Source organism: Gastrolobium bilobum, unplaced genomic scaffold, assembly GCF_033153095.1.
Source record: "Gastrolobium bilobum isolate Gb01-03AN ecotype WA unplaced genomic scaffold, APGP_CSIRO_Gbil_v1 utg1129, whole genome shotgun sequence".
NCBI lineage: Eukaryota > Viridiplantae > Streptophyta > Magnoliopsida > Fabales > Fabaceae > Gastrolobium > Gastrolobium bilobum.
The window spans coordinates 97,893-119,416 of NW_026897337.1; the positions used below are offsets into that span (position 1 = coordinate 97,893).

At 33.5% G+C, this 21,524-nt stretch overlaps 1 long non-coding RNA gene across 3 annotated transcripts; it reads left to right on the plus strand.

Moving 5' to 3' along the window:
- Positions 1–3,503: 3,503 nt before the first annotated feature.
- LOC133306120 (uncharacterized) lies at positions 3,504–8,013 on the plus strand. 3 transcript variants are annotated; one of them, XR_009750848.1, is made up of 4 exons: positions 3,504–4,049; positions 7,133–7,221; positions 7,425–7,498; positions 7,581–8,013. It is a non-coding gene; the product is annotated as an uncharacterized LOC133306120 (long non-coding RNA). The 3 variants fall into 3 exon arrangements; XR_009750846.1 differs by lacking the exon at positions 3,504–4,049 and adding an exon at positions 5,200–5,475; XR_009750847.1 differs by lacking the exon at positions 3,504–4,049 and adding an exon at positions 5,919–5,964.
- Positions 8,014–21,524: the final 13,511 nt, after the last annotated feature.

The following is a 21,524-nucleotide window of genomic DNA, read 5'->3' on the forward strand; positions in this document are numbered from 1 at the left end:
ATATGAGCACGCACATTCCAAACTTTTGCAATCACAATTAAAGGCCCAAATATATATATATATATATATATATATATATATATATATATATATATATATAAATGTGTATCATTTTAAAGGATGTAAAGTTATGTCATTTTAAGTGAGAGAAAGAGACAGATAAAGGAGGAGAGAGAGTGGACAAAAAAATATAAAGGTGTGCGTCCCACTTCTTTGTGAGAGTGAAAGAATATAAGTTGTGTCATTTAAAAGGACAAACACTTTTTCCATATATATATATATATATGAAAAAATATTTCTACAGTCACTTTAGATAAGGTTATCTACAGCTACCTCAAAAACTACGTCATTTTGATTAATGAAGGGTATTTCTGTAATTTTAGGTGAAGTAATGAATGGTGTTTCAGTAAAATATATATGATAAAAAAAAACGACGTCTTTTAATAATCAAAATGACGTAATTTTTGGGATAGCTGTAGATAACCTTATCTAAAGTGCCTGTAAAAATATTTATCTTATATATATATATATATATATATATATATATATATATATATATATATATATATAGGGGTTTACATTTCTGCAGCTGCTGTACGTGCAACAATCAAATACTTGCCATATATATATATACTTGAAAGCATTAAATGGCGGGAATCATAACCATACAAAAGATGAAAGCATTAAATGTGGGGAATCATAACTATACACATGTCGTTGCTGTACGTAAAGCGGCTGCGGAAATAATTTTACCATATATATATATATATATGAGTTCATTTTTTCTGCAGTTACTGCAAATAACTTATCTGCAGTAAGCCAATACGACGTCATTTTGGGGCGGAAATCATGGTGTTTTGGTAATTTTAATTTATTTCAGGGTTATAATAGTCTTTATATTCATAATTTTTTAAGATTTCAATACCAAAACGACGTTGTTTTGGAAATAAATGCAGATAACTTATCTGCATTAACTGCAGAAACATTTTTCCCTAGTATATATAACGTTATATTTACAGAAAAATGAATTATCTATAACATGACAAAACCACCTTCCTACGACGTAACTTTTATAAAATCCTTTACATAAATAAAAACACTATCAACCTCTTGTATAGGTTTTTTGTTGTAAGTGATGGTTGTTGCATGAAATTATATGTTCAAATTTGACTATTATTGTTATATAAATTTTTTGATTCAAATACCAAATGATGTTTCTCCAGTGCATCAGTTGATAGAAAAAAGGAAAATTAATGACAACTAATCAAATAATGTGATAATTTTTTATTTATATGTCACAAATTTTTTGATTACGGAAACGCTTTCTGTAAGAGAATAATATAAATTATTTAAAAGGCTCTTACGTAACACTTTAAGGTTTTGGATTAAAGTAGTTCTTTACATGATATCAGAGCTTAAGTGATCGCAAGATCACGAGTTCGATCCTTACTGCCCTCCACTTGTGGAATTAAATAAGCACAAGGTAAAACCTGTGTTATTAAATCTGAACCGACCCGGCTGGGTCGATCCGGGAACTGGTAAATCAGTCATATAATCAGTCCGATTGAAGCAACGGACCGGCCATGCATCAGAACCGGTGTGACCTGGTCCGACCCGGCTGGTTTTCATGATAATCGGTGACCCGGTCGGTTAACCGGTGACTCGGTCTGATTCTAAAAAAATAAAATAAAATTCAAATTATTTATTTTTTGAAAAAGTAATTTTCTGAACCTAAAGTCCCGTATCACGATCATTATATTTTTGTTTGATCCTTTATTGGATAATAATTTCTGATTTATTATTTTTTATATTAAAATATTTGAAATTTTTATCATTTTTTTAGATATTTGAGTATGTTTATAACTATTTAATATAAATTATAAAATTACATATAATTACCGAGTCATGCGGTTGAACCAGTGACCCAATACCTCGACCGGGTCAATGACCGGACCAGTTTTAATAACATTGGCTAAAACCAAAAAAATTGGATCTATACAATATTCACGCTTCAAGTCCAAAGGGCTCTTGCATGAAGGGATGTGTTAGCGAATAATATAAATCATTAAAATGACTCTTACCCAACACCTTAAGGCTCTGATATCATGTAAAAACCATTCCAACTCAAAATCTTAAGGTGTTGAATGATGGTCTTTTTAATGATTTATATTATTCTCTAACACACCCCCTTATGTAAAAGTCCTTTGGGCTTGAAACATAGATATTACATAGGCCCAATTTTTCTTTTTTGATTTTAGCATATGCTTATTTAATTCCATAAATGGAGAGCGGTGAGGATCGAACTCGTAACCTTATAGTCACTGAAGCTCAGATACCATGTAAAAAATTACTTCATCTCAAAATCTTAAGATCGATGTTGAATAAAGACCCTTTTAATAATTTATATTATTCTCTAATATTTTCATATTTATTTTTTTGTTTGTGGTATCATCAATGATACCCAATGTGAACCAATAAGTCTGCTATAGTATTATAAATACTGATTTTATTCATGGGCAGTGACAACAACCAACTGCATTAACAATATTACCTAACAAAATGTCAAAAAAATGAAAGTAATAAACAAGCTTGACACATTGCTGAAATAGCTTTACCATAACCTAAACTTTCGTTGTCAAAGGAAGTTTCTTTTGAAAATTTCGCGTTGTAAATTTACGAGCTGAGATAATTTACCACACTTGAAACAACATCCTTAAAATTTATTGTATTGATATTTTTAGAAATCAATTCAATTGATCATGTAGCTGCCATAGCCATAAGGTTAATAAATAAATTTTTTTATTGTTCATGTTCAAAATTTAGTTTATTTAATTTTGTGAGAGTTCTCTTCATCGATTTTATTTTTATGTAAAGTTTAGCATTAATATATTTTCTAAGATAATACAGTAAAATAAAAAACTTCGTTTATGAGACATCTTATAACAAATTATCGCTAAACACTGAAAGCTAATTACTTAATGGCTATTAAAGAATACAATGCCATCTCAAAAAACAGTTATTTTTTGGGAATAATTTTTTATTTTAATTGTACATTTTTTTCTGCCATCACACATGAAAAAGAGTGGATCATGTTCGATTCTAGATGGACCGAGATGTTCAATCATAAATTCTATGTTTTTGTAGGATCTAGATGCCCTCTCTTATGTACCTATAGGAGAGGTACTTTGAAGAATAACGGATTACTGTGCACTATAATAACGACATAGTCAAAGGGTGGAGTGTGTGCACAATGATATCTAACCTACAAGGAAAAAATTTATTTGTGATGAAAATTTTTGTCATAAATTTTGTCACAAATGACAATTTTCGACACAAATAATCAAATTTCGTCACAAAGTGACGCAGGAATTTGTGACGAAATTTACTTGCGACGTAGGAATTTGTAACGAAATTTTATAAAATTTTGTCACTAATAAGATTTTTTCTTGTAAGAACATCTGGTTCAGAAGGTGTCGCAAGTTGGTGCTATGAGAAAAGTCGCCACCTACTTCGCTGAAGCTTTAGCACGCCGCATCTACAGGCTCTACCCGAAGAATCCTCTTCATCATTATCTCTCCGACATGTTTCAAATCCATTTTTATGAGACCTGCCCTTACCTCAAGTTTGTACACTTCACCGCAAATCAAGCTCTTTTCGAAGCTTTCAAAAGAAAGAATTGCGTCCACGTCATCGATTTTGGCATTAACCAAGGGATGCAGTGGCTAGCGTTGATGTAGGCATTCACCTTGCACCCTGGCGATCCTCCGGCTTTTCGATTAAACAGAATCGAACCTCCCGCCACAGATAACTCTGATCACCTCCAATAGAGGTTTCATTGCGAATAACCTCACAGATCTTGACGCTTCGAAGCTACTCGTGTTAGTCGACATCTCCATCATCGCTTTTGCCTGACGCTTCTACTGCCCTTTTTGGCAAGGATAAACTTGATGGTCCTCTGTGCATCAACTAATGACTTGGTAGCTATGCTGACTGGGCACGAAACAGTTCCATTTGGCTGCTTCACGCCTCTGACCGGTCCATACACAAGAGTAATTAAACAGATTGTTCTTTCAGAATATGCTAAATTTATTAAACGCCAACATAATTTACTTTCACGAAATTATGACGGCAAGGACGATTGCCGGTAGTGGTAATTGTTGGTGGTTGGTGTTTCTTGTGTTCACCATGGTGATTGTGGGGGATTGAAGTTTACATTCCCACAAATGGTGTCAATGTTCGATCCTAGATGGATCGAGACGTCCAATCATAGATTGATATATTTCTATAGGATCTAGATGCCCTCTTTCGGTACCTATAAGGGAGGTACATTAGAGAGTAATAGATCACTATGCACTATAATAACGAGATAACCAAAGGGTGGAGTGTGTGCACAGTGACAATTAAGAGAGAAAGGGTTTAAAAGGTGTGTACTTGATTGACTTAACGCTTTATTTAAAGATGTGTTACCTGGCAAGAATGGACTTCTATAATGACCCTACCTGGTAAATCTTAATTAGAGATTTAATTTAAAGATTTAAATGTCATAATTAGATTCAGAGCGTGAATTCGAGTATTTTGACTGTAATGATGACTAGGTCATGAACAATGCATTCTGCAGAATGTTCTGCATTGTTGTGAATCAATCGGTAGAGCTCAGAATGAGTAAAATGAGTTTAGAGACCTAATTTGGCAATTCTGATGTCAAATATGAGTTTAGAACGAAAAATTATATAGTCTGGCACTTTCTGTGAGAATCTCGTGAATAGTATTTTTGTCGGGTATTTTGTACTGCTGTTTAAGCAACCGGTAGAGTCCAGAACTAAATAATTGAGGAAATAAGAATAAGAAAGTCCAATATGTGCCAAAAAAGTCATGTTTAGACCAAAATTGTTAAGTTTACAAGTTTTACAGTTTCATGTGTAAACAGTGTACAATTTTGTAATTCACAGTGCATTTCGTCAAAAATGGTGTAGAAACCATACTGTGAATTGTTAATATTGTTCCTTAGGGAATAAAAATTTATGTAAATGAGTTCAGAAAAATAAAAATAAGTTCGTAGCTTTAAGTTAGTTCCGGGTCAATTTAAGTAAAATTAAATGAGAGGAAAAAACCGGCAAAAGACCAAATGACTTTATAAACTTAAGTGAGCACTATTCAATACCATTTTTCACTCTTCTATCTCCTTCCACATAGAAACCAGCGACAACCATGGGTGAAGGGGTGGGATTTTGGGTTTCTTTCTCTCTCCTCTTTTTCTCACTCATCTAGCCACCAAAACACAAAGTGTTATACATGAAACTTTAAGTAGAGATCATTGTGAATCCATTCCACCCATTTGTTTGGGCTGAAAAGGCTTGTGTGAAGAGTTCTCTCCTTCTCAAATTTCGGTCACTATTCATCCTTTAGAGAGAATTGGGTTTTTGGGTAGAACCAAGCTTGGGTTTTGTTCTCCAAGCCTTGTATAGGTGATTTGAGGTAAGAGATCCTCATTCCATTGGTTTAAATATTATGATTTAAGTTTTGAATATTATGAGCACATTTGTGGAATGTTAGAGTTTGAAAATTTGAATTGGTTGATGAATTAGTGTTGTTAATGAAGTTAGAATGTGAAATAAACATGTATATGTGTTTAAAGTTTGAAAAATTTCCATGAATCTCTCACATTAGGTTCATCCATGGGGTGTAAAAGTATGCACACCAAGTGTTTGTAAAATTGTCCAAGAGAAATCATAAATTAGAATTAAAACTATGATGAATTAAATGAAAAATAAGTTGCCAAATTCTGAAAATTTTGGATATGTACCTCTGACTTTGGAGGGTGATATCTCCCTCATCCCTTGGTCAAATGAGGCTCATGATACCTCATTTTAAAGCTTGAGATGTCATTTATGTTGCCCTAAAATTGGGTTTTGGGTGGAACCAAGCTTGGGTTTTGTTCTCCAAGCCTTGTATAGGTGATTTGAGGTAAGAGATCCTCATTCCATTGATTTAAATGTCACGATTTAAGTTTTGAATAATATGAGCACCTTTGTGGAATGTTAGAGTTTGAAAATTTGAATTGGTTGATGAATTAGTGTTGTTAATGAAGTTAGAATGTGGAATAAACATGTATATGTGTTTAAAGTTTGAAAAATTCTCATGAATCCCTCACATTAAGTTCAGCCATGGGGTGTAAAATATGCACACCAAGTGTTTGTAAAATTGTCCAAGAGGAATCATAAATTAGAATTAAAACTAAGATGAATTAAATGAAAAATGAGTTGCCAAATTCTGAAAATTTTGGATATGTACCTCTAACTTTGGAGGGTGATATCTCTCTCATCCCTTGGTCAAATGAGGCTCATGATACCTTATTTTACAGCTTGAGATGTCATCTATATTTCCAAAAAATTTGCGATGATTATGTGTTGTGGTTTGTCCCCAAAGTGAAATTGAGTCCAGACTGCCCAAAAATCGCGAAGTTAGGGGACGATTCCAAAGGTCCAACTTCAAAAATTCATGTCTCTCTAATTAATTACCCAAATTAAGCTTATGATACCTCAAATTAAAGTCCCAGGTGTCTACTACAACATATTAAAATTTGAGAGAAATTTGACTTGTGGAACTGTCACAGGGACAAAAACCGTGAGGGAGGTTGGGATCCCCTGCACTGCCTAAAAAACAGCTTTGTGAGTTGAACTTCCAAAAATCATAACTTGAGCTATATAACTCTGATTAAGGTATATGATACCTTGTTGGAAAGCTTAGGAGGTCTAAAAAAAACATACTAAAATATTTGAATTTATCAATATATAGTTCATTCCCAGCTTCAGTTTGAATGAAAGTAACTCAAGTTGGAAAAATATGAAAACACTAATTTAGGCCTTATGGGTGATGGGAACCACTTGGGTATATTAGCTAAGTGTTGTAAAAGGTATTTTAGAAGTTTGGTTGGACCATTCTAAGAGCCTATGTAAGGTAAGCATCCTTAAATGATCTTACAAGTGAGTTTAAGAAATTACGGTCTTGACTTGTGAATTGGCATTTGACTGGCATAAGTGTGTAGAAATGAAAGTAAACAATAAAATGTATGTCTTGTACTTATATGGCATTGTATCATTTTATTGAGTTTTGTTTTGAATTCCTTCTCTAGGTGTGCCTAGGGAATGTGAACGTTTGGATTCTCGTGGAGCAAGATAAGTAGCTTGTTCTTCAAGTAAGCAAATTATAAAGCCCCAAGAGGTAAGCTCTATGTTTAAGGAGTCTTTTCCTACTTGAGTACTCCACCATGGTTAGTGGACTATGGTTGGATTGTATGATTGTACTTGATGCTTTGTATATATGCACTTATATAGAGGTATTTGATAATATGATATGTTTTGTTCTGATGTGATTTCTATAATGATCTCTGGCCATTGATTGTTTGTGCACTGATGTCTGCTTAGGGTCCTCCCTCGGGACTGACTGTGTACACTCCTGTTATATTCTGGTTTCGTTTGGGGTCCTCCCTTGGAAATGAGTGCGTACACCTCTCTTAAGATATGTATATATGCTTTGTTCAGTTATATCAATTATATGATGCTTTGTATACTCTGTATCAGACTTTCATGCAGGAGTGGACCCATGGGTATGGAGAATTATCTATAAACCTGGATCTTATTGAGATTTGTTATTTCACCCCTTTTGGGGACATCATTTTAGGTGTTCAGATTCCTGGTGAGCCCTCACGAGATAGGGACACGACTCGTGGATAGAGAGGTTGCGACAGACCAAATTTGGAGTAGCTGTAGTCTACTGATTTTGATGGTTATTTATGTGGTTTCAGTATTTTGTTATTTTGGGATCAAGATGTCTGATCCATTCCTTGTATATGGCCTGTATATGTTTTGTACATGTCTTTCAGTTTTGATGCATGTTCAATTAAGTATTCGGGCACATTTATATTATGATGTAGTATTTAGTTATATGTTTACATGTTGGATTTGCATGCTGTTAGACATAGTGGCACAGAGCCAAGTTATGCATGCACCCATGGATGGGTATGTATCATGTGATGGATATTTGATAGTTTTATAATCATAGATTATATAAACTGTTTATCAGGATGTCTTGAGAGTGAGATTCGTAAATCCTCATTTGTCCGAATTACAGACGGTACTCTGTCCGATTTTTGTCTCCGTCAAATGAGAAGTATGCAATGTAATATATCATGTGAAAAGAATAAAAGAAAAAGAAAAAGTTAACTCGTATTTTCGTAAGTTAAGTCTTCCGCTGTTTCTGTTTAGTATCATATGTATGCTAATTGAACCGGCTCGAGACGTGAATGTTACAACTTCTGGGCCTCTTAGTAATATTGGGGGGGGGGGGGGTCAAGTTCTTGATCCATTGCTGTCATACTAGAATTAGTACAATTAAGGAATCTTTCCTTAATTTTCGTCTTAGTTTTTTTTAATACAAATTTTCCTCTTAGTTTTTTTTTATTACAAATTTTCCTCTTATTTGTTAGTCCTTTTTGAGTCTTCTAGAATGTGGGCCTTTGTGTCAGGTCTATAACAGATCCCATTAATTTTTTCATTTTTATTTCTTCATAATGGGACATATTCACTTTTATATAAGCATGATAACGAAAAATCTTCTGCGATAAATGCAAAAATATTTTTTTTTATATTAAGATGCAAGTAACTAGTATTTAATTATGAAATTCGTGCATTCTTTTTTTTTTTTTGAAAAGAAAAATGTATAACTTAAAATAGTAAATTAAATAAGATACACTTGTTGCTAATGACATTGGTTAATCTATATATACTATAAACCAATATGTTTATTGTCTTGGATTTGCTACTGAACTTTCAAGACTTTCAGGGTTGAGTGCTTCAGTTATTGGATGATATTTTAATTTGTGATAATAATATAATTTTCTTGTATTTAAAATTTAAAACCTCTTTAACTTTTACAACATTCCAGTTGATTGGCAAAGTCAGTTTGAAAGTGCACAAAACCCAATAATAGTTTTGGGCCCGATATGTTAGATTCACTAAATTTTTTTTAAGATGTGAAGCCTTATATGGATGAACACATTTATCATTTTCGTAACAAAAGCAAATGATGATTTTAGTGCATCCAAAGGTTTGAGATTTAATGCTTGGTCCTTATAATAAATTTTATATTATGAAATATGGGGGGAGAGATGAGAGAAAAACGTGTGACAAGACAAAGTGAAAGAAAGAAGAGATAAACAAAGGGGTAGGGTATGATTGTCATTCAACAGCGTTTTCTAATACAAGTAAAGTGTATATATAAAATTACAACCATAAATAGAAGAGTTAATACTCAATTATTGTGGTGATTACAAAATAATAAATGAGGATAATTACATCATTAGGGCCTGTTTGGAGCTTCTGATAGGGAAGATAGGATATGATAGTATATCCTATCATGTTGTAATCAATTGTTTGGTGTGCTTGAAGGATAGGATAAAGTTATCAGGTTGGCTCATTTTATCCTACTGAGAACCTGATAACTTATCTCAAGGGAAAGCTTGGGTTACACTCCAATAGGATAGGATACAAAAAATAAATTTATTTTATTCCAACCTAACCCTCATCGTCACTTTCTCCCTTGCCCCCTTCATCACTGACCGATCCCGATAACCTTGCCACCGACTAGTTTGGCCAACCCCACCACGGTCCGCCCTTCCCAGCAAAGCACTATCGTTGTCAAAGAAAAGCATTAAGAAGAACCACAACACAACAAATGGTGGCTATTGTCAAATTTTATTAGCGAACCACAATAGCAAGAATAACCAACAGTATTTGATCATCAGGTTCGTTTCTCTTCTATCTAATTATATCAATACCCCTTTTTTCGTTGCAATCAAAATTAGGGATTTTGTGTTTTTTTCTTTTGAATTTTTGGGGATTTAAGGCTTCTTTTCTAGTGTTATTCAAAAATTATGTTTTGTTTTGGTTGATTATTATTGAATTCGAAGAGGAAAAAATATGGCTCTTGGTGAAATCCTAATTTGAGATTTGGGGTTATTGTGAATTTCAACACTTTCGATATGTGTTTAGTAATTTCATTGATTGACTAGCTCGATATCTACCTACTTGGAGAGGGAGTGTTATTTAAGTTTGGCTGTGAACGAAATTCACGCGATGAAGCGAAAGAAGTAAAACTTGAGGCTTGCCAGACTTCAAGCCTTCATGAATGTAACAATCCATAAGTTGTTGTTAGAAATGAATATGCTGAAGCTGTATCGTGAATGGACTAAATTCAGTATTGTTTTTAAAGCCTTGTTGTCATATAATGGAACAAATGTAATGGTTATGTGTCTATAAAGCTGAATTATTACAGAGAAATGGTTGTAATGACTTAAATACTTATCTGTTGTTATTTGCTTCCACCTAGAATACATATAAATGGTTGTATTTATATATGTACAGAGATGATGTTGGTATGTAAAAAATATGTTTTACCCCTGTGTTTTAGAGCAGCCATCATGTGTAGGTTGCGACCCCCGAACATTATTTTAGAGCAACATCATTTCATTATTATGGTAATTGAATGTGTTGCTGCTGTTTTAAAAAAATCCTGCTTTCGATAACATTATTTTTCTATGCACAGGTTGACATGGACTCGGATGAGCATCTTGACATTATATCAGATTTAATTTTGGAGCAAATTTTTTTCCATATGGTTTGGGTTTGTATTACAATTTTATTGGAAGTGAGTCATTTTGCGCTATGGTGGCATGAAAATTATAATCTTAGGCAACAATCAATTATTAGAGAAGGGCTTAGGGGAGAGTTTCTGGATAGATTGATGAATCATGATGATCAAACTTGTGTTGATCAACTTCGCATGAATATTAGGTCGTTTCGTTTATTATGTGTCTTCCTTAAAAATAATGGTAGATTAAAAGAAGATGGACTAGTAAGTGTTGAAGAACAGGTGGCAATGTTTTTACATATATTGGCACATCATTCCAAGAATCGTGTTATTAGATTTATGTTTAGACTATCTGGAGAAATAGTTAGTAGATACTTTAATTTAGTGTTGAATGCTATTTTACGGTTGCAAGAAACACTTCTTAGAGCACCAGATCCTGTCCTATAAGATTGCTTAGATGAAAGGTGGAAATGGTTTAAGCTAAGATGATGTTTTATTTTACATCTATTCTATTTTTATTAATCGTGTTTTATATTTATTTTTTTTACTTTTTATTTTATTTTTGGATATGTTTTAGAATTGTCTTGGGGCACTAGATGGAACTCGTATTGAAGTTAATGTGACAGCAATTGATAAACCCTGATATCGTAATAGAAAAGGAGATATATCTACCAATGTCTTAGGCGTATTTTCTAGGGATATGAAGTTTATATATGTATTACCTGGATGGGAAGGATCAACATCAGATTCAAGGGTATTGCGAGATGCTATTTCAAAGAGGAATGATTTAATAGTTCCAACAAGTAAAAATTGGTTATATGGTACAAAAATTGTGATATTTATAATAAAAGTATAATGTATTTGAAATAACTATTATTTTTTATTATAGGATACTATTATCTTGTGGATGCTGGATATACAAATTGTGAGGGATATCTTGCTCCATATAGAGGCTATCGATAACATCGCAGTGAGTGGAGACATGGGTATACACCAACATATAAGGAAGAACTCTTCAACATGAGACATTCCATGGCAAGAAATGTGATAGAGAGAACATTTGGACTGTTAAAAATACGTTGGGCTATACTTAGAAGTCGATCTTTTTATCCCATCAAAATCCAAAATCGCAAAATAATTGCTTGTTGTCTTCTTCACAATTTTATCAGAAGAGAAATGCCTATTGACCAAATGGAAGCATAATTAGATGTAGAATTGGAAACACAAATACTCAACGAAGAAGTATCACGCAATGATGGCGATTATATTAATACAATTAAGGCTAGTGACCAGTGGTTAGCAACACAAATGTGGAATGAATGGCTAACTAATAGACATATAAATTGATTTTAGTGTTCTTTATTTGCAATTTTACTTGTATTTTTTAATTTTACTTGTATTATGTATTTCTTATAACGATTTGAAACATCTATGTTTCTATTTGTTGCATTATATTTTGTTTATTCTTCCTTCATCTAAGTCTCAAATTATAAGTTGTATTTACCTGCATATCAAAGTTTCTATTTAGCGAATCAAAGAACCAATTATCGTCATGCCTTTTTGAATTGAATGAAACATGATTTTTGAATGATACAAAAGTTAGTAGTTAATGAATCATGATTTTTGAATCATGTACATACAATATAGAGGATAAAAAAATTAATTTAAAATATTTTGTCTAAAATTATAATTGTCAGAATTGTATAAATAAATTTAAAAAATTTAAAATTAATTTATAATATTTATATGATATTTTGTTAAAAAGGGTATTTTAGTCTATTTATATCATATCCTGATGATATTTGGTGCACCACTAACACATGATAGCATAATCCTATCAGATTGCTAATCCAGTGAACATCAAACACATGATATGATATGTGCTTATCTTGTCCATATCATATCCTATCCTTATCCAACTCTCTTGTCCTATCAGTTCTTATCCTATCTTGTCCACCAAACGAGCCCTAATGTCAATGTTTACAAAATTCATATTCAAAATTCAAATCATCTATAATTTTATAACATTTCCCCTTTAATGACTATAAACTATGGATATGCCTTGTTACAACTTTGCTAAGAAAAATCCATGGGATAAAAAACTTTAGCCAAGGGAAAAGAGTATAATATTTAGGATTAACCTACCACCTTTTATATACTAATATAGATTGTCTCATTAAAAACCTTTTTTTTTTAAAAAAATCTACTAGGATATAAACTTGGTAAAGAGAAAAAGAGTGCAGTGTGTATAACTCTTCCTCAATTGAGTCATATAGCTACTGCGGGCCGGGCCTAATGCATCTTCCACCCTTCGAACCCAATAAGCTCTTGTATGAAAGGGCGTGTTAGAGAAATATAAAAACCATTAATGTAGCCTCACCTAATTGCTTAAAATTTTTGGTTGAATTGGTTCTTAACATGGTATCAAAATTGACATGACTAATTGATTGTGAGTTTGATCCTCACTGCCCTTATTCTATTTATAAAATTAATTAAATATTATGGAGTTTCTTAGCAGAGGTAGTCGAGCCTGATGCATCATCCACCTTTCAAGCTCAGTGGGCTCTCGTGTGAGGAGACATGTTAGAGAAATATTGATACGGACTCGGCAAATGTACTGGTCGTACAAGTAATAAAGTAAACAAGTAAGAGTATTTTCCCACGAGTATTAGATTTCAAGCACTAATTCGTTATTTTCGCTTTAGTTGTACACTTTGATCAAGAAATTTGAATGAAAACTAAAAGCAAAGTAAGAAAGAAATAATAGTGGTTCTTAATAATCAAGAAAATGCAGTTAGGGTTTTGATTTCCCCCAATCTTCCCTTTATATTCTAAATTAAAACATTTAAGAATCTTCGACTATCAAAAGCATGAAAAACGCGCTTGGTCGAATACGGCGCGCCTACTCGCGCAATCATGGAGTATCAACCCGTTCAGCTTGAGTTCATTGGGTTAATCAACCTAACCATTAAATCTAATGGTTAATCTCTTTCCCAAGAATGCAATCGTGTATTTCAGATTGAACACCCACAATCGCGTGAATGTCAAACCGAGTTGAAAAGAGAAACAAATTGGGTTCAAAATGAGACGCAGGTCCTCAGGATTCAACCACGGAATCCTTAACCCTTGGGATTAAAGAAAAGAGGGGAAAAAAAGATGAAAAATTATATTAATTTCAAAACTATAAAATTCAAATTCAAACGAGAGATGATCCACATGGTCCCTACTCTCTCGCCCTTTTAACCCCTAATCAAGTTGGGCTTCGGGCTCTAAAAATCCAACCCAAAATAAAAGGAAACAGAATAGAAATAATGGCTTTGGGCCTCATGTACATTGGGTTCAAAATTACAACTTTAAGCCCACTTTTAACTAAAATTTCAGAATCACGTTTCTAACTTGGGCTCCAACTTCTACCATTTTATTGTCCGAATTGTGCTTTTATGTCTTCATAATATTTGTAGCCCTCTGAGTTAGCTGCAAAACGCAACAAGAATGGAGTAAATCGGACACCTGCGGAGTGAGATGTGGTCAAAATACTAAAGTAACTTAAAGCTGAAAATTAATTACGAAAATAAATTAAACCCAATAAAAAGCCAAAAATCTAATTTAACCCAAAAAACCATTATTTAACTCCAAATAATCCTAAAAATACAAAACAAGAGTAACAAATAAGTGCAATAAAATATCAATTATCATGACTATTACTCTTTAAATTGAATTTGAAAAAAATTATATTTGCATACTTCTGGAGCAAAAACAAACAAAGATATTGCTGGTCTCAACAGTGATTATGGAAGTAGGAGTAATTTCCATGGTGATAGATTCACCATGCTTGTCCTTATTTTATTTCATTTAGCCACATTCGTTAGGCTTCTTTCCTTATTATGATTTGATCTAAGATTAGATTTTCTATCATCCCTTTAAGATTTATATCATTGACTGTGCTCATAGCCCTCAAAATGACTAGAGTCTTTTATAGAGTTGACATTTGCTCCAAACAATGCTTTTGAAACATTAGCTCTAACATGATGATATTTTGACGGTGATTCATTGATTTGCTTTTGAACCAATTAGTCTAAAATTAAATTATTTCCACTCACTTTGAAGATGTGCAATTTTGACTTTTCAATATTTTCCATTACATAAAAAAGCATTAAATCCTTAAATAATAGTAATGTTTATCAAACACTCACTACTACTTTAGAAGCAAGAGGATATAGGTTGTCAAATACCTAATAAGGATTTTTAAACAATCACTTCTACTTCAAGAGTAGGATTATATATGTTGTCCATACCTAATAGCACTTTGTCACTACTACTTCAGAAACATGATATATTTTTATCAAATACCCAATGCAACTTCGTGTGCATAAAAAAAATGAAAAATGAGAATTGGTAGAAGAAGGATTAGAAATTGATAAAATAACACACAAATGAATACCTACCAAATATACCTACCTCGTAGACAGAAATTACTCTTATGGAGACATTTTAACCACAGATGGCAAAGATATTCGTGACAAAGGTTTGTTTATAAAGATATTAGACATTTTTTTTCTTCTGAAGAGGTTTTTCAAAAATTGTTGGAAGAGTGTTTTTTTAGAAGACTATGGTTTTGAATACTATGCCATTGCAGATTTTCCTGAAGAGCTATTCGTGCTGATAACATGTTATGAAATGAAGGGGAAGAGATAAGGAAAAGATGTGTGACAAGACAAAGTGAGAGACAATGAGAGAAGGAAGAGAGAAAACAAAAGGGGTAGGGTAAAATTTTGATTCTCATTCAGCAACGGTTTCAATACAAGTAATGTGTATATTTAGAATTACAACCATGAAGTGGGTAGTTAATACTCAATTAGTGTGGTGATTACAAAATCATAAATGGGGATATACAAAATCAAAAATCATATTCAAAATTCATACTCAATTACATTAATAGCAGTGTTACAAAAATCGGACCGGACCGGCCGGTTCGAATCGGAATCCGATAAACCGGTCATGTGACCGGTCCGAGTAGAGTAATAGATCGAAGATGTAACTGACTCGGCGTGACCCGGTGCGAATCGGAGTGAACCGGCCAGTTTTACTAAAACCGGTGACTCGCCGGGTAAAAAAAAATTTGTTTGGGATGAAACCAAAACGTGTAAACACAGAGAAGGAGAAGGAGGAGACGAGACGATGAACAAAAAGGAGTCGAAGACATCAGAAAAACTGAAAAAGCATCGTGCTGCGGCCATTGAAGAGAAGCCATAACGTAAGAGAGAAAAACTAAAATTTCATTTCAAAACTTGCACAGGAAGGAGAAAGAGAAAACCAGAGAGAAAAAGATTGATTTGCTGTGTTGTGGTTTTATTTTTGAATAAAATAAGAAAACGAGAGAGATTGAATAAAATCAGAATACCATGGGCTGGCTGTGGCTGGTTTTACTTTTTGAATTCTGGTTTTATTTTGGACCACTCATTTCTTATCTGTCTTTTTTTTTTAAATTTTTATTATTTACGTTAACAATTCTTTATTCTATTTTGTAATGTGGATTTGAGATGGGTACTGTATTGATTTTGTAATAAAAAACACAAAATCATACGATGGAATCAGACTCATATAATGGGTACTGTATTTGTGTTTTTTTTTTATTTTGATGCTATAAATATTTATTTTATGTCATAATTTAAAAAAATATATAAATTAAAATATAAATTTTAAATTTATATATGTTTATCCGGTTCAAGCGGTTGAACCAGTGACCCACTGACCCAGTACCTCGACCGGTTCGATCACCGGGCCGGGTCTGATAACATTGATTAATAGTGTCATTGGTTACAGAATTCATATTTAAAATTCAACTCATCCATATTTTTATAAAAATTACACAATTTTGAAATAATATTAATAAATTCTAAACAACGCCTTATATTGAGAAGCGATACTTTTTTTTACAGGATACAGACCAATACCTTTTGTATGCTGGGTCAAGACCCTCAAAATTTTGATTTAAGAAATTTATTTTAAAAGTTCTTTTAAGTTTTTACGTAAAATTTCTTAATTTTTTAATCAGAAATATATTTCTGCAGTTAATGCAGATAAGTTATCTGCATTTACTTCCAAAACGACATCGTTTTGGGATTGAAAAGTTAGAAAATTAAAATTATAAAGACTATAATAACCCTGAAATAAATTAAAATTATAAAAACACCATGATTTCTGTCCCAAAACGACGTCGTATTGGACTTACTGCAGATAACTTATCTGCAGTAACTGAATAAAAAGTGAACCTGATCTGGATAAAATATGATAAGCCCATTAAAGGCCCAAATATATAAAACGAAGGGCCAAACCTACAAGGCCCAGAATATGGCGCGATGTTTTACATTGCGCATATAACCTCCTATTAACATGACTTCAGAGATAAGGAAGCAAGCTCAAGAACTAATAAATGTCCATCGCGCCTTTAAGCAAATAGACAGAGGACAACACCATCTTGCCACTACTCTATCAAGGTAGCCTGGCCTTGAGAGATAAGGCTATTGATGCACTAGCTGAACCTGCAGCCCTAGAATGGCCAATCAGAGGTCATACCGCCTTCCCAAGGTGACATTGTAACACCCCGTGGCACCCAGCGTATTAAACATACATATGGCGGTAGCGCAACTAATTAAATGCGGAAGCTAACTTTTTCATTTCAATTATGACGTCATTATTATTAACCAAGTTGATTACTTATTTCTTTTTCAAAACCTTGCCTTTATGTAAACTGCAATAAATAACTAACTGAAATACCTCATATATAGATGTGTATCTAATCACGGAACTACAACACGTAGTCCAGACAATATCATGATAAATTATACAACTCAATTTTGAATAAACATAGTCAAAACAATGTGGCATGGAAAACCGCCATGCTCACCAAATAAGGCAACAAAGCCAACAAAGTCTCGAATCAAATAACAATATATAAAAAGCAAAGCATGATAATCATCTAGAAATATCAGCACAACAGCATGCGTAAATCAACTCAGCTCCGGCCTCCTACTGCCAGAGGTATCAACCCCCGAGGTACCTGAACCTGAAAATATACCCTAAACGTGGGGTGAGATCTCTAAAATGGAATCTCAGTAAGACAAGGGATCCTCAAGGATCTCTCCACCCCAAGCTCACTTACATGTGTAATATAAGTTCTAAAACAATAAATAGTATAAGTTCCAAAATCTGTGCAATGCAGCATATAATCATGTAATGTGTGTCAGCATCCTACTGGCCAGAGAACATGCAGGAATTATATACGTTTACAACCCACAGTAGTACAAGACACTACTTGTACCCACCCACAGGATCACCATATTGTATGACGCTAAATACTCAGGCTTACCGTCTAGGTGGAACACTACATACATATCATAAGACATTTGCACTTAACAACTCAATAACATTTCAATAAATCAACATTTTCATAAAAGCACACAATGCATATAAACCATCCCTCCATGAGGTATGATGGAACCAAATATGGACAAAACCGAGGACATGAAAGCTTACCTCACAAGCAATCAATCCCAAGTCAAGATCCACAACCGCCTAAGGTCCACAAATTGCTCAATCACAATCTGTTTAGACCAGCAATCATATCAACATTAATAACCTAAAAGTTTACGGCATAACGACAACGTTTCCTTTTACGTTTCATGCCATGAGGCTTCTCCCAAAGCCATAAGCCCTTAATCTAAGTGATTCTGACTTAGTTTAATTATTACAGATGTTCAACTTAACCAATCATGGGTCCCTAAACCAAAAATCCCATTCTGTATGAACAGAACAGTGACCATCTCGAAATTCTCAGAATATCCGGATATATGTCGGGGCCATATTCGGATATCATATCCTGATATCCATATCCGGATATCATATCCTAATATCCATATCCAGATATCACCAAGCCTATATCCGGATATCAATATCCGGATATCATATCCGGATATTTCGCGACAGAATGCAGTTTCTGCATTTCGCGAGATATCCCTCCCAAGGTTCCGTTTTTAACACGCCAAGACTCCTTCTTTATCAAAGAAACTCATGAACAAAGGTAAGAAATATATACCAATCTTCCAAAACAGAGGAAAGGCAGGGGCTTGGAGCTTCCTATGACACTCAACAGTGCAGCAACCAAGGGACCACGAAAATGAGCAATAAGATAGGTCCTTTATCAACAAAAAAGGCTTCTTGAGACAACGCAAGCAAAGAAAATGGCTCCACAAAACCCAACCAAATGGGTAGCCCCCAACCCAGAATACACAACCTACTCCCACTCTCAAGGTGGCACCCTCCTTCCTCACCAATCACACACTCAAGTGTTTACAATATTTGGAGAAGGAATCAAAGAGAAAGGATGAGTTTTGCTTGAGTTTTCATGAAGAAGAAAAAGGTGGCAAGCTAGGAGGCTCAAAGTTTCAGAAAGAGGCACGTAGGAAATGTGGAGCTGACCTAAAAATTTGCGCCACTAATATTTATAGGCGGATTAAGTTTAACCACACTGTATTAGCACTAATAGATCAGCTTCTATTTTAATCCCAAACTTTGGATTCTGAACCTAGCCATTTTTCTAGGATTTTTCATATTTTTATTTTATTTTTAGCAGCACTTTGCTGGTACGTGCTTTTACATAGCCGGTATCAGTTCTGACGTCGGTTCTCATTATTTCGACTCCAAACTTGTTATACTAGTCCTAGATATTATTCTAGTGATATATACATATTTTTCATATTTTTCTGGGGTACTTCATCGGTACGCACTTATACAGTGAAGCAGAACCGGTATCTGCACTTTTCATCAGAAACACGACTTTCAACATTATTAAGCCCTTATATTAATTATCCAAGTCTTCTCATAATTATTCTAGGTTAATTATGATATTATTTTCTAATATCATAATTATATTAATTAAATTCCTAATTTAACGGTGCAAGTTCTTACAGGCATCAAAACTACTATATAAACACAGGGTACATGCCCAGGTATGATCATCTAATTCAGTAAGAATACACATACTCCTGACATTGATATTGACTTGAGCGTCAGAGTGTTATTGCTGGTACTCCCTGTCAGGATCATCGCGCTAAAAGGAGAATCAAAGTCAAATCATCAATACCAACATCCACCAGTCCAGGAGACAAATTACTCAAAAGCCTTTTCACTTCAACCGTGTATGATTTGACTCAGTACACTTTGGTCAGTCCATATTATATTTGGTGTGATCAGAACCCTTTTTTAATTTATCTTTCAAATAAAGAATTCTTTATGTCTTAATTACCTTGTGTTTTAATTAGGGGTTGTATGATCAGTATTTATTAGTAGGCCAAAAGTTATAGTTATAATATAGGGTGCAATTTTTTTTTTATTGTGATAAGTGCATGACCCAGTGTCTATGATAAATTGTGGGTACCAGTAAGTTGGGTTCTCCTAGTCACTTACACTACCTAAAACCGCCCTGCAAATAAAAGTAGTGTCCATAAAACACTGAAATAAGAGACTTTGAAGTGCACAAGAGCTCGCTTTTAAAAACAATGTAAGGACACGTCCCGTTCTACATTATTAATGAAAAGGCCAAAATAGATATTACCAAAAAAAGAGAGCCAAAATAGAGTAAATAAGCTGATAGTATTACCGTGAGTTAAAATGACAATGATTGTTTGTATAAAAAAATGACAATGATGGTAGATAACTGGGAAAGATTAGCCGGAAAACAGTAAAAGCACAAACATATTGACCATAAAATAATTAAAAGAAAAGAAAATAAAAAACTTTTTTGGTTGCAGATCACGTAGCCACTCCACATTACAGCTTTTTATAGATAAAAAACAGAAGTTATTTATGAACTTTTTCACTTTATTTTATAACATTCAGATTTGTGTTTTGTTTCCTCTCCTTTTATTGGTTAATAATAGATAAATGGGCATTCCTAATTGATCATATAATTTATGGCCTTTTACAGATCTTGCAAAAAAATGGGCAGGAAGGCGTTAGGGGTCTAAAAGCAGTGTCATTGCTTTGAAAGATTTCTAGCTAGCTAGGTGCAATTAATGAATTAACCCTATTTTGATTTTTTTATGTATATTGTATAATTAATTCATGGTTTCTGATCTCAAGCCTCTGTTTATTTCTATGATGGTAATGTATGTAGAAGAGAGTTCCGAGGGGGAGAAAGAATGGTATTTCTTCTGCATAAGAGGAAGAAAAAATAGGAACAACATAATGTAGAAATAAAAAGCAATTTTTTTTTTTAAATTCAGTCCTATCACAATAAAATAGAAAGCAGAAATCCTAGGTTCTCAATCATTTTAGTTTTACAGCAACATTGCAGCACAATTAAGGACAATGTGTGGTTCCTGCAATCACGCATTACATTATGGGTAATACATAGCTACTGTTACAGGAAAACAAAGTTTTTTCCAGCAGAGACAATTTTTCGTGGGCCCCATCGATTACTTTTTCTCTCTCCTTGAATTATTTTCTCTCTCATGAAATGTTGTGTCTACAGGACCATCTTTTATTTTTCTGCAACAGGACCGATACATTCCCCTTACATTATCTCAATACAATCACCGGAAGTATGGAAGAAACCAACTAGTGTCCAATTAACTTTTTGTCAAACACTTAACATGCATTTTCAGATAAGAACATTATTTCACGAGTTAAAGCTAAATCACTGATAATCCAAAACTATGAACCAAAAGAAATCCCTACCTTCAATTCATGCGACTTTGACGACGAGATTCTCAGCAAAACTAGAATGAAGATCACAACAAGAGCAGCAAAATGCAGAGTAGGAGCTTGAGATCTGGAAAGTGAAGCACTAATTAATCAAAGCAATTGTGTGGCCAGTG